The 12,753-nt window shown below is 38.6% G+C and overlaps 1 protein-coding gene across 2 annotated transcripts in view; it reads left to right on the top strand.

Moving 5' to 3' along the window:
• Tmep (Transmembrane endosomal protein) overlaps positions 1–12,179 on the top strand; it is a 139,397-nt gene extending 127,218 nt beyond the window's left edge. For both annotated transcript variants that reach the window (XM_071665170.1, XM_071665169.1), the window contains one exon: positions 1,359–12,179. The gene's annotated coding sequence lies outside the window, so the exon portion shown is untranslated. The remainder of the gene's footprint in view (positions 1–1,358) is intronic.
• The last annotated feature ends 574 nt before the right edge of the window (positions 12,180–12,753 follow it).

The raw sequence follows: 12,753 nt of genomic DNA, 5'->3' as shown, positions 1-12,753 counted from the left end.
TGTTTCAATCCATTGACAGCACATCAATCCTGGTGTACCACATCGTTCCAATTCACCCTATTCCTTGCACACCTCTCTCCCCCTTGTATTTTCAGGCCCCGATCGCTCAAAATCTTTTTCTCTCCATCCTTCCACCTCCAGTTTGGTCTCCTGATTCTCCTTGTTCCCTCCACCTTAGACACATATATCCTCTTTGTCAATCTTTCAGCACTCATTCTCTCCTTATGTCCAAACCGTTTCAACATACCCTCTTTTGCTCTCTCAACTACACTCATTTTATTTCCACACATCTCTCTAACTCTTTCATTACTTACTCGATCAAACCAAACATTTCATCTACAACACATCCACCTTCCTCCTTACAACCCTATGTATAGCCCATTCCTCACAACCATATAACATTGTTGGAACTACTATTCCTTCAATTATACCCATCTTTGCTTTCCGAGATAACATTCTCTCCTTCCACACATTCTTCATCGCTCCCAGAACCTTTGCCCCATCCCCCAACCCTGTGACTCACTTCCACTTCCATGGTTCCATTCACTGCTAAATCCACTCCCAGATATCTAAAACGCTTCACTTCCTCCAGTTTTTCTCCATTCAAATTTACATCCCACTTAACTTGCAAAATCTTGCTTGTATTCACATTTACTCTCAACTTTCTCCTTCTACACACTTTTCCAAACTCAAGTCATACACACACGCACTTACTTTCATACTTGATCACCGTTTCCTGCGTCAGTGAGGCAGTGTTAGGAATGGACAAAGAGAGTGTGCTTACGCTAACATCTATTCTCTAACTGTCATGTGTAAGTCACCGAAACCACAGATCCCTATCCAAAACGAGACCCCACAGACCTTTCCATGGATTACCCTGGATGCATCATATGTATGAAAATGCTAGAGATTAGGTATTAGTGATAATTGGTTTAAATGTGAAAATGACTAACATGTCAGGTAATGGAAAGATGGAGTGAAAAATATTGTGAGGGTTCAGGGCCTGAATGTGCCGAAGTATGAAAGGTGTGCATGGGTCAGAGTATTGGGGTGATATGGTATAAGGAGGCGATATGTTGTAAGTGCACTGAATCGGCATATGAAGGAGCTGGGGAAAACTACAGAAAGGTCTGTGGAGCCTGGCTGTGGATAAGGGGCTGTAGTTTTGGTGTATTACACATGACAGCTGGAGAATAGATGAGAGCAAGTGTGGCCTTTTTGTGAGTGTTCCTGGGGTTACCTTGTTGACACATGAAAGGCAAACAAATCTGAAAAGATATAGTATTAATGCTGTAATCCTTTATTGTGTCTTTTGTCATGAAACCTAATCCATCTGCCATGTTCCCATTTTCTTCCAGGTTGGGAAGATGACGCTTCCTTTAATTCATCTGAAACTAGCTTTACGTAATAAGCTCTCCAAGAAGTAAGTCCATGGACTGGAAATTCTAGTGAAATATTTTGTGTATTCAGTCAGTGCAAATACATGTACACTAATTACATGAACACATTTTTGATGGGTTTAGATGAATGGTGATGACATGAGTACTTCATTTTCTGGGTATTGTTAATGTACATATACTGCTTTATTGGTGCTCATTAATCAAGTGAAGCAGTGCAAAGAAAATTAAAACTATTGGATAGATCTTAATTGGAGTTTGTCAATTATGCATGTCTTTTTTTTTTTTACTTGCAGCACTTGTGCAGTACATTACCATATTTCATTGTTAATTTATTTGAAGTTTATTTTTTTTTGTAAAAGTTTAGGGTAGTTATTGTATAAGCCACATCATTAGCAGGTGCTAAATAGGTGTGATTATAAAAGGCATCATAGTCAGTTTCCAATGTTTTGCTTGAAATTTTAAGCAGGTATTGATTTAACCAACATAAGCTTGACCACAGTCACAAACATTAGCATGATTTTTCATGTATACAGAATGAAACTATTTTAGAAATGGACCACTAATGGATGAAACTATTCAACTGAATATGATCCAGTTGTCTCATATTAGTGCATGTGGAACTGGAAGTGAAGTAATTACGGTTATGTATACAGTGAACCAGTCATGTATATCTCTCAGTCCAAAATTCTCATATACCTGTCTGCCAGTTATCCTGTGGAACCTTGCTCTTCCAAAACTAATTCAGCAAAGGGGTGAAGTGCTTTAGAGAAAAATGTGGTTTTAAGCTTTAGAACCATTCTCTTATCACACATTCAACTGTAAATATTTTCATCACTTGTTTTAGATTAGTAATTATTGCCCAAGAGACAGCAAGTTCTACAGGCTGCTTTGAAAATGCTGAAAATAGTGCAGAAAATGTTCATACACCTATCCATGTTTATAGATCTAGATTATGATCCAGAAAGTTGTGTTGGAATTAGGCACCAATAAATTTGAAAATTGAAAGGATGGCAGGATTTTTTCAAACATTTTTTACAATTTTGTATTAATTGAAATGCTTTGTTATATATTATCAGCAAATGATGATTGTCAATACTGACTGGTCTGCAGTAAGAAAATTTGGAGAGGTACTGAGGATCTGGCACATTAGGATAATGTACAATATTTATGACATCTATATTCGTATCACTGCTATCTTTCATATGGTTATACTCTTTTTGCTAGATAAAAGTGAAACTAGTCATCACACTTTGTCTGTTTTGCAACAGACTAAATCTTATATTCAATGTTGAAGCAGCTTGAAGAATGAAGCTCCCAGAACTATATCATATGAAGCTCCCAGAACTATATCATATGAAGCTCCCAGAACTATATCATGTGAGAATATTTCTTTTTGAAGATTTGCCAAAAACTTGCCTTATTTATAGAGACATTAAACATTGTGAATATCATTAAACAAAAGGACACCAAGAGGGAATGAGACCCCTCATTATGGTAACCCAGGTTGTGTCTAATTGCAGCCTTTTTTGGAGGAATTTACCCATGCTAATTACTTCACTCACAATGCACAATTAAGGCTAGATGCCTATGACATTTGTTATATTGTTTACTTACTTTCTACTTATGATAACATTTAAACAACCAGTCACCAAATTAAATTGAATTTTGTATTATGATGAATAATTCATAGATAAGAGTATAACTGTTGGCAGTGTGATGTTGTGAGTGTATGGATATTCATAGTGTTTTCTTGATATGAGCTGGGAGATTTAAGGTGCAAGACATTTTCTTATTCAAATATTAACTTCATGCTGCAGGGATTTCTCTGTTTGTGATTTTGGTTTGAATTTTGTGAACTTAAGTGTGTTGAAAACAGCTTTTAAATTGGGGCATCTGTTACATTGTATATTTAAAGGTTATATTTAAGCTGAATTTATGTCAGGGGCTTAGCAGCTATCACACAGCTAAAGATGTCTAAGGACCTTATAGTGATATATTTTTTGTAAAACACTAGGGTATGATGGAAAAATATTTTCTCCATGAGGCAGATAGGTTGTCAGTGATTAGGAAATCTGATATATCTATTGATTTCTTCTAGGTAAACTTCAAGAAAACAAATGGTTACCATGTTATGTGATTAGCTTGTACAGCAAACTATCTGTCCTGTTAGGGATTAGGTTTGAAACATACCCTTCATGTTAATACTATTATATATTTGGTAATGAGTGTATGTTAATGTTGTCAATCCAGCTATTTTCATATTTTGGATATAAGATAACAGTTTGTATTGCAAAATAAGATTTATGGCATTAGTTTATTTTTGTTTTGATTATGAAAATGTATGTATCATACAGTTATATATTCATGTATCTACAAAATGTGCATATACTGTGTGTATGTGTATATATATATATATATATATATATATATATATATATATATATATATATATATATATATATATTTTTCGTACATATTCGCCATTTCACGCAGCGATTAAGTATAATAATATATGTATATATCTTTTTTTTTCATACTATTCACCATTTCCCGCATTAGTAAGGTAGTGTTAAGAATAGAGGACTAAGCCTTTGAGGGAATATCCTCACTTGACCCCCTTCTCAGTTCCTTTTTTTTGGAAATTAAAAACGAGAGGGGAGGATTTCCAGCCCCCCCCCCCCCTCTCTCTCTCTCCCCTTTTCGTTGCCTTCTATAACACGCAGGGAATACATGGGAAGTATTCTTTCTCCCCTATCCCCAGGGATATATATTTTGAGCAATTGGGGCCTGGACATGCAGGAGGGTGAAAGGCGTGCAAGGAATAGAGTGAATTGGAACACTGTAGTATACAGGGAGTTAACATGCTGTCAATGGATTGAACCAGGGCATGTGAAGCATCTGCGGTAAACCATGGAAAGTTTTGTGGGGCCTGGATGTGGAAAGGGAGCTGTGGTTTCAGTACATTATATATGACAGCTAGAGACTGAGTGTTGACGAATGTGGCCTTTGTTGTCTTTCCCTAGCGCTACCTCGCGCACATGTGTGGGGAAGGAGTTGTCATTTCATGTGTGGAGGGGTGGCAACGGGAATGAATATAGGCAGCAAGTATGAATTATGTACATGTGTCTCTATGTATATGTCTGTGTATGTATATATATGTATATGTTGAGAAGTGTAAAGTTGTGTATATGTGCGTGTGTGGACATGGATGCATATACATGTGTATGTAGTTATGTTGGGCCATTCTTTCGTCTGTTTCCTTGCGCTACCTTGCTAACACAGGAGACAGCGACAAAGTGTGATAAATGAAATAGATATATATAAAATCACCATTTATTATAAAGCTCTTGGACCCCTTTGATGGGGCTCCTCCTGCAGCTTCAAGACTGTTCTTCAGTCAGGAGCTGGAAATGATAAACTCATTGGAAATAAGTTCTTTGATTAAACTGCATTTCTATTTATCCATTGATAATGGTACAGTCAGATCGCAGGTGACTTCTTGCTGGCATTAGAACATCCAGCAGAAAGAGTCAGGTAACACTTGTATATGATTTATTTATAATCACCCCAGTATCAATTTCTATAAGAGATTCTTAGTATTTCCAGTAGCATAGAAATGTAGACTTGGTTGGAGTGAGAAGTTCTTTGATGAGGTTGTACTCTGTGATATATCCTCACTAAAGGTGACTTTTCATTTGAGATGTAACCATGAGCAGGCTAAGTCTGGTCACACCACACTTTACCTTACCTTTCTGCTCCAGGAGTACCCTCTGTCCCTGTGAGGCTCCTGTAGCACTCAGGAAACTGGCCACAACTGCATTATAAAGTGTTGTGTTGTATGTTTTTCTACGTGTATGTCCTTTGTCAACCTTTCCCGACTCATTCTCTCCATATGTCCAAACCATTTTGACACACCCTCTTCTGCTCTCTCAACCACACACTTTTTATTACCACACATCTTTATTACTGTTATATTACCTACTCGGTCAAACCACATCGCACCACATATTACCCTCAAATATTTTGTATCCAACACATCCACCCTCCTTCGTACAACCCTTTATAACCCATCCCACCCTCTTCCTAACAACCCTATCTATAGCCCATGCCTTGCAACCATATAATATTGTTGGAACTACTGTTCCTTCAGACATACCCATTTTAGCTTTCGAAGATAATGTTCTCTCTACACATTCTTCATCGCTCCCAGAACCTTCGTCCCCTCGCCAACAATATGACTCACTTCTGCTTCCATGATTCCATTGGCTGCCAAGCACTCCCATGTATCTAAAACATTTCACTTCCTCCAATTTTTTTCCATTCAAACTTTCATCACAACTAACTTTTCCCCTCAACCCTGCTGAATCTAATAACCAAGCTCTTATTCCCATGTACTCAACTTTCTCCTTTCACACTTCCAAACTGTCACCAACTTTTGGAGATTCTCACTGAAATCAGCCTCCAGTGCTGTATCATCGGTGAACAACAGTTAACTCACTTCCCAGGTCCTCTTATCCCCAACAGACAGCATACTTACCCCACTCTCTAAAACTCTTGTTTTTACCTCCTTAACCACCCCATCCATAAACAGATTGAACAACCATGGGGACTTCACACACTCCTGCCACAGACTGTCCTTCTCTGGGAACCAATCACTCCCCTCTCTTCCTACACATATCTTACAACCTTGATAAATCTGATGCTCTGTACATGCCTTTACCCTCTCAATCACTCCCCTCTCCTCCTACACATATCTTACAACCTTGATAAATCTGATGCTTTGTACATGCCTTCACCCTCTCAATCAATACCCTCCCATACAATTTTCCAGGCATGTTCAACAAACATATCCCTCTGTAGTTTGAACACTCACCTTTATCCACTTTGCCTTTGTAGAATGACATTATACATCATGGACCATCTATATTCCTACCATATTTGATATTGTTCTGTTTCCTCAACTGATTTTCTATATTTGTTTCCATATCTTGTATTTTCGTTGAAATTCACACTACCTGTCATGATATTGTTAATTTGTATCGCTTTTAGTGTTTTCACGTACTTTTTATCCACTGTGTACTGTTGGTTTTCCAAGTATGATTCATATATACATTTATTTGCATTTTATATTTCATATCCAAGTTTTGTGATGCAGTTTTTTCTCTTTTGTACACTCCTGATGATGCTCTGAAGGTGAAAACTTAATTGAATTAAAATGGATAATTTTTGACAACTGGTGTTTGAGCACCCACTTCATGGTAGAATGATATTGGGAAAAGTAGAGAACATAAGAAAGAAGATTAATAACTCTATATATGCTGCCATATTCAGTTCTATGTAGACCCCGTTGCTCACCAACATGAGACGAAGGGTATTCGAGTACATAGTATTCGAAGTCATTTCCCTATAGGAGTGATCATAGCCTAGCATTAGCACCCCTGCCTGTTGCACAGGGGTCCCGTGTTGGATCCTGGCTGCTGAATATTTGTATGTTCTATGAAGGTGCGCATTCATATACACTTTGTTCGTACATGACTGAGTGTGGGTGAAAGTGGCCTTTGTTGTCTTTTCCTAGCGCTTCCTCACGCACATTTGGAGGGAGGGGATGGTTATTTTCTTGTGTGGCGGGGTGGCGATGGGAATGAATGGGGGCAGGCAGTGTGAATTGTGTGCATGTGTATATATGTATATTTTTTTTTTTTTTTTTTTTTTTTTTGCCGCTGTCTCCCGCGTTTGCGAGGTAGCGCAAGGAAACAGACGAAAGAAATGGCCCAACCCCCCCCCCATACACATGTATATACATACGTTCACACACGCAAATATACATACCTACACAGCTTTCCATGGTTTACCCCAGACGCTTCACATGCCTTGATTCAATCCACTGACAGCACGTCAACCCCGGTATACCACATCGCTCCAATTCACTCTATTCCTTGCCCTCCTTTCACCCTCTTGCATGTTCAGGCCCCGATCACACAAAATCTTTTTCACTCCATCTTTCCACCTCCAATTTGGTCTCCCTCTTCTCCTCGTTCCCTCCACCTCCGACACATATATCCTCTTGGTCAATCTTTCCTCACTCATTCTCTCCATGTGCCCAAACCATTTCAAAACACCCTCTTCTGCTCTCTCAACCACGCTCTTTTTATTTCCACACATCTCTCTTACCCTTACGTTACTTACTCGATCAAACCACCTCACACCACACATTGTCCTCAAACATCTCATTTCCAGCACATGCAGCACATATATGTATATATGTGTGTATGTATATATGTGTATATGTTGAGATGTATAGGTATGTATATATTGTGTGTGTGGATGTGTATGTATATACATGTGTCTGTGGGTGGGTTGGGCCATTCTTTCATCTGTTTCCTGGTGCTACCTTGCTAACGCGGAAGACAGCAACAAAGCAAAATAAGAAATGAATATTTTTTTTTTTTTTTTTTTCTTTTTCGCTGTCTCCCGCGTTTGCGAGGTAGTGCAAGGAAACAGACGAAAGAAATGGCCCAACCCACCCCCATACACATGTATATACATACGTCCACACACGCAAATATACATACCTACACAGCTTTCCATGGTTTACCCCAGACGCTTCACATGCCTTGATTCAATCCACTGACAGCACGTCAACCCCGGTATACGTGTTAATTGACAGGCGCGTGAAAGAGAGACTTTTGGATGTTAATGTGCTGAGAGGTGCAACTGGAGGGATGTCTGATCATTATCTTGTGGAGGCTAAGGTGAAGATTTGTATGGGTTTTCAGAAAAGAAGAGAGAATGTTGGGGTGAATAGAATGGTGAGAGTAAGTGAGCTTGGGAAGGAGACTTGTGTGAGGAAGTAGCAGGAGAGACTGAGTACAGAATGGAACAAGGTGAGAACAAAGGACGTAAGGGGAGTGGGGGCGGAATGGGATGTATTTAGGGGAGCAGTGATGACTTGTGCAAAAGATGCTTGTGGCATGAGAAGTGTTGGAGGTGGACAGATTAGAAAGGGTAGTGAGTGGTGGGATGAAGAAGTAAGATTATTATTGAAAGAGAAGAGAGGGGCATTTGGACGATTTTTGCAAGGAAAAATGCAAATGAGTGGGAGATGTATAAAAGAAAGAGGCAGGAGGTCAAGAGAAAGGTGCAAGAGGTGAAAAAGAGGGCAAATGAGAGTTGGGGTGAGAGAGTATCATTAAATTTTAGGGAGAGTAAAAAGATGTTTTGGAAGGAGGTAAATAAAGTGCGTAAGACAAGGAACAAATGGGAACATCAGTGAAGGGGGCTAATGGGGAGGTGATAACAAAGTAGTAGCGGTGTGAGAAGAAGATGGAGTGAGTATTTTGAAGGTTTGTGGAATGTGTTTGATGATTGAGTGGCAGATATAGGGTGTTTTGGTGGAGGTGGTGTGCAAAGTGAGAGGGTTTGGGAGAATAATTTGGTAAACAGAGAAGAGGTAGTAAAAGCTTCATATATACACGTATTTAATTCATACTGTCTGCCCTTATTCACAACAAAGGCCACATCCGTTTACACTCAGTCTCTAGCTGTCAAGTATGATGCATCGAAACCACAGCTCCCTTTCCACACCCAGGGTCCACAAAACTTTCCATGGTTTACCCCAGACGCTTCACATGCCCTGGTTCAATCCATTGACAGCACGTCAACCTTGGTATACCACATCGTTCCAGTTCACTCTATTCCTTGCACGCCTTTCACCCACCTGCATGTTCAGGCCTCAACCACTCAAAATCTTCTTCACTCCATCTTTCCACCTCCAATTTGATCTCCCACTTCTTGTTCCCTCCACCTCTGACAAATATATCCTCTTTGTCAATCTTTCCTCTCTCATTCTCTCCTTGTGACCAAACCATTTCAAAACACCCTCTTCTGCTCTCTCAACCACACTTTTTATTACCACACATCTCTCTTACCCTTTCATTACTTACTCGATCAAACCACCTCACACCACATATTGTCCTCAGATATCTCATTTCCAGCACATCCACCCTCCTCCATACAACTTTATCTATAGCCCACGCCTCACAACCATATAACATTGTTGGAACCAATATTCCTTCAAACATACCCATTTTTGCTTTCCGTGATAACATTCTCGACTTCCACATATATATATGTATATATATCCCTGGGGATAGGGGAGAAAGAATACTTCCCATGTATTCCCTGCATGTCAAAGAAGGCGACTAAAAGGGGAGGGAGCAGGTGGCTGGAAATCCTCCCCAACCGTTTATAATTTTCTAAAAGAAGGAATGGAGAGGTGGGCCAAGTGAGGATATACCCTCTTAGGCTCACTCCTCTGTACTTAATGCTATCTCACTAATGCGGGATAAGGTGAATATATGTGGACTAAAAGGGGAGGGAGCGGGTAGCTGGAAAATCTCCCCTCTTTTTTTTTTTTTTTTTTTTTTTCAGTTTTCTAAAAGAAGGAACAGAGAAAGGGGCCAGGTGAGGATATTCCCTTAAAGGCCCAGTCCTCTTTTCTTAACGCTTCCTCACTAATGCGGGAAATGGCGAATAGTATGAAAAAAAAGAAATATATATATATATATATATATATATATATATATGCACATTATGTATTCATATTCTTTATTTATATAATCCTGTGAAGAAGGTATGTAAAGGGTAAATAATTTATAAATGCATCAAATACTGAATAAGAGAAGAGATCTTTCTGATTATTCCACCAAATATTGATATTTTAATTTTCGTTTTGGTTTAAAGTCCATTTACTGTTTATTTTAACATGAGTTTGCAGTTCTTTTGTGTCTGAAATGTATAGAGAAAAATCTCTAGTTAGTACTTGGAATGTGGGGAACTGCATACATATTGTAGAGGCATCATTTTGCTGTATGAATGAAGATATCAGTTGCTGTATATTATACCGAAAGTGGCAGAAACGCTTATAAAGAATATATAAACTTTTTTACTCATATTTTGTAAGAAACTCTACTTGGACCTTCGATTGCATTTATTGCTGTGGTCATGATTGGCTTCAATATTATTTGAGTACTCCTACATCTTAAATGTTTTTTTCAGAATCATTTGATATGTTGCACTGTAGATTTTTTTTACCTGATCATTCCCACTTCTAGGTTTACCTATTGATAAGAATGTCACAAATTTTAAAGATAAATTTTGTTTGAGAATGTAAGAATCATGATGATTATGTTTTGAAAGCACTTAGAATGTATTTTCCTTTTTTTCAGTCACATACTTTTGATTTTAACCTTTCATGCCAGTGATATAATTATAAGGAGCTGTAAATAAATGGTCTTTATGTGGATGTTATGGAAATAAGTAGAAAATTGATGAAAAAATCAAACCAAAGATTCACCTGTATCATTCCAAGTTTGTTGCCTGTGTGACTTGCAGTAACATTCTTTGAAAGAGAGTAATTTATGAAAATACAACCAGATATTGATATATATTCATTTTCTTCTTTCATATATATTCACTATTTCCAGCATTAGCAAGATAGTGCTGGGAACAGATAAGTAGTAGCTTTATTCACTCACATCCATTCTTGTGAAGTCATGTGTTGAGCACTAAAACCATGGACCTCTATCCACAAGTAGGTCCTATAGACCTCTCTGTGGTTTTTCCCAACTGCTTCATATGCCCTGGTTCACTCCTTTGACAGCATGTTGCCCAATATGTACCACATCACTCCAGTTCACTCTGTTCTGTGCGCACCTTTCACCCTCATGCATTTTCAAAGCCCTGAGTGCTCAAAATCTTTTTCACTCCATCCTTCCTTCTCCAGGTTGGCTTCCCCTTTCTCCTTGTCTTCTCAACTTTTCACACACACACACACACACACACACACACACACACAATGGGTGCACTTTCATGTATAATCACATCATGGTCATTATACTTGAAAGTGCACTTGTCTTAACATGTTTCAGTTTCTCCCTCATGGTTATCAGCAAATACCTGATTATGTGCATCTCTGTGACCTGTTGCAGTGAATAAGTAAGTAATGAAAGGGTAAGAGAGATGTGTGGAAATAAAGAGTGTGGTTCAGAGAGCAGAAGAGGGTGTGTTGAAATGGTTTGGACATATTGAGAGAATGAATGAGGAAAGATTGACAGAGGATATACGTGTCAGAGGTGTAGGGAACAAGAAGCGGGGGACTAAATTGGAGGTGGAAGGATGGAGTGAAAAAGATTTTGAATATGCAGGAGGGTGAGAGGCATACAAGGAATAGAGCAAATTGGAATGATGTGGCACACCTGGGTCAACATGCTGTCAGTGGACTGAACCAGGGCATGTGATGGGTCTGGGCTAAACCATGGAAAGGACTGTGGGGCCTGGATATATAGGGATATAAAGGGAGCTGTGGTTTTGGTGTATTACATATGACAGCTAGAGACTGAGTGGCATTTTTTTGTCCGTTTTCCTGGTGCTACCTTGCTGAAGCAGGGTTAGTGATGCAGTTTTCCTACGGGGTGGGATAGTGCCAGGAATGGATGAAAGCAAGCAAGTATATGTACCCATATGTATGTATGTAGTGTCTGCATATGTTTATGTATATGTATGTATATATTGATATGTATGTGGGCATTTATATATGTGTATAGTGGATGGGCCATTTTTCGTCTGTTTCCTGGCACTATATCGCTGACACATGAAATGGTGATTATGTATAATAAATGAATAATATATATATGATATATATATATATATATATATATATATATATATATATATATATATATATATATATATATATATATATATATATATATATATATAAATGATTTGGTAAACAGAGAAGAGGTAGTAAAAGGATTGCGGAAGATGAAAGCCGGCAAGGCAGCGGGTTTGGATGGCATTGCAGTGGAATTTATTAAAAAAGGGGGTGACTGTATTGTTGACTGGTTGGTAAGGTTATTTAATGCATGTATGATTCATGGTGAGGTGCCTGAGGATTGGCGGAATGCTTGTATAGTGCCATTGTACAAAGGCAAAGGGGATAAGAGTGAGTGCTCAAATTACAGAGGTATAAGTTTGTTGAGTATTCCTGGTAAATGATATGGGAGGGTATTGATTGAGAGGGTGATGGCATGTACAGAGCATCAGATTAGGGAAGAGCAGTGTGGTTTCAGAAGTGGTAGAGGATGTGTGGATCAGGTGTTTGCTTTGAAGAATGTAGGTGAGAAATACTTAGAAAAGCAAATGGACTTGTATGTAGCATTTATGGATCTGGAGAAGGCATATGATAGAGTTAATAGAGATGCTCTATGGAAGGTATTGAGAATGTATCTTGTGGGAGGCAAGTTGTTAGAAGCAGTGAAAAGTTTTTATCGAGGATGTAAGGCATGTGTAT

This window comes from Panulirus ornatus, chromosome 9 (genome assembly GCF_036320965.1).
Source record: "Panulirus ornatus isolate Po-2019 chromosome 9, ASM3632096v1, whole genome shotgun sequence".
NCBI lineage: Eukaryota > Metazoa > Arthropoda > Malacostraca > Decapoda > Palinuridae > Panulirus > Panulirus ornatus.
The sequence above is the reverse complement of the archived record's forward strand: the minus strand, read 5'-3'. Positions and strand labels throughout refer to the sequence as shown.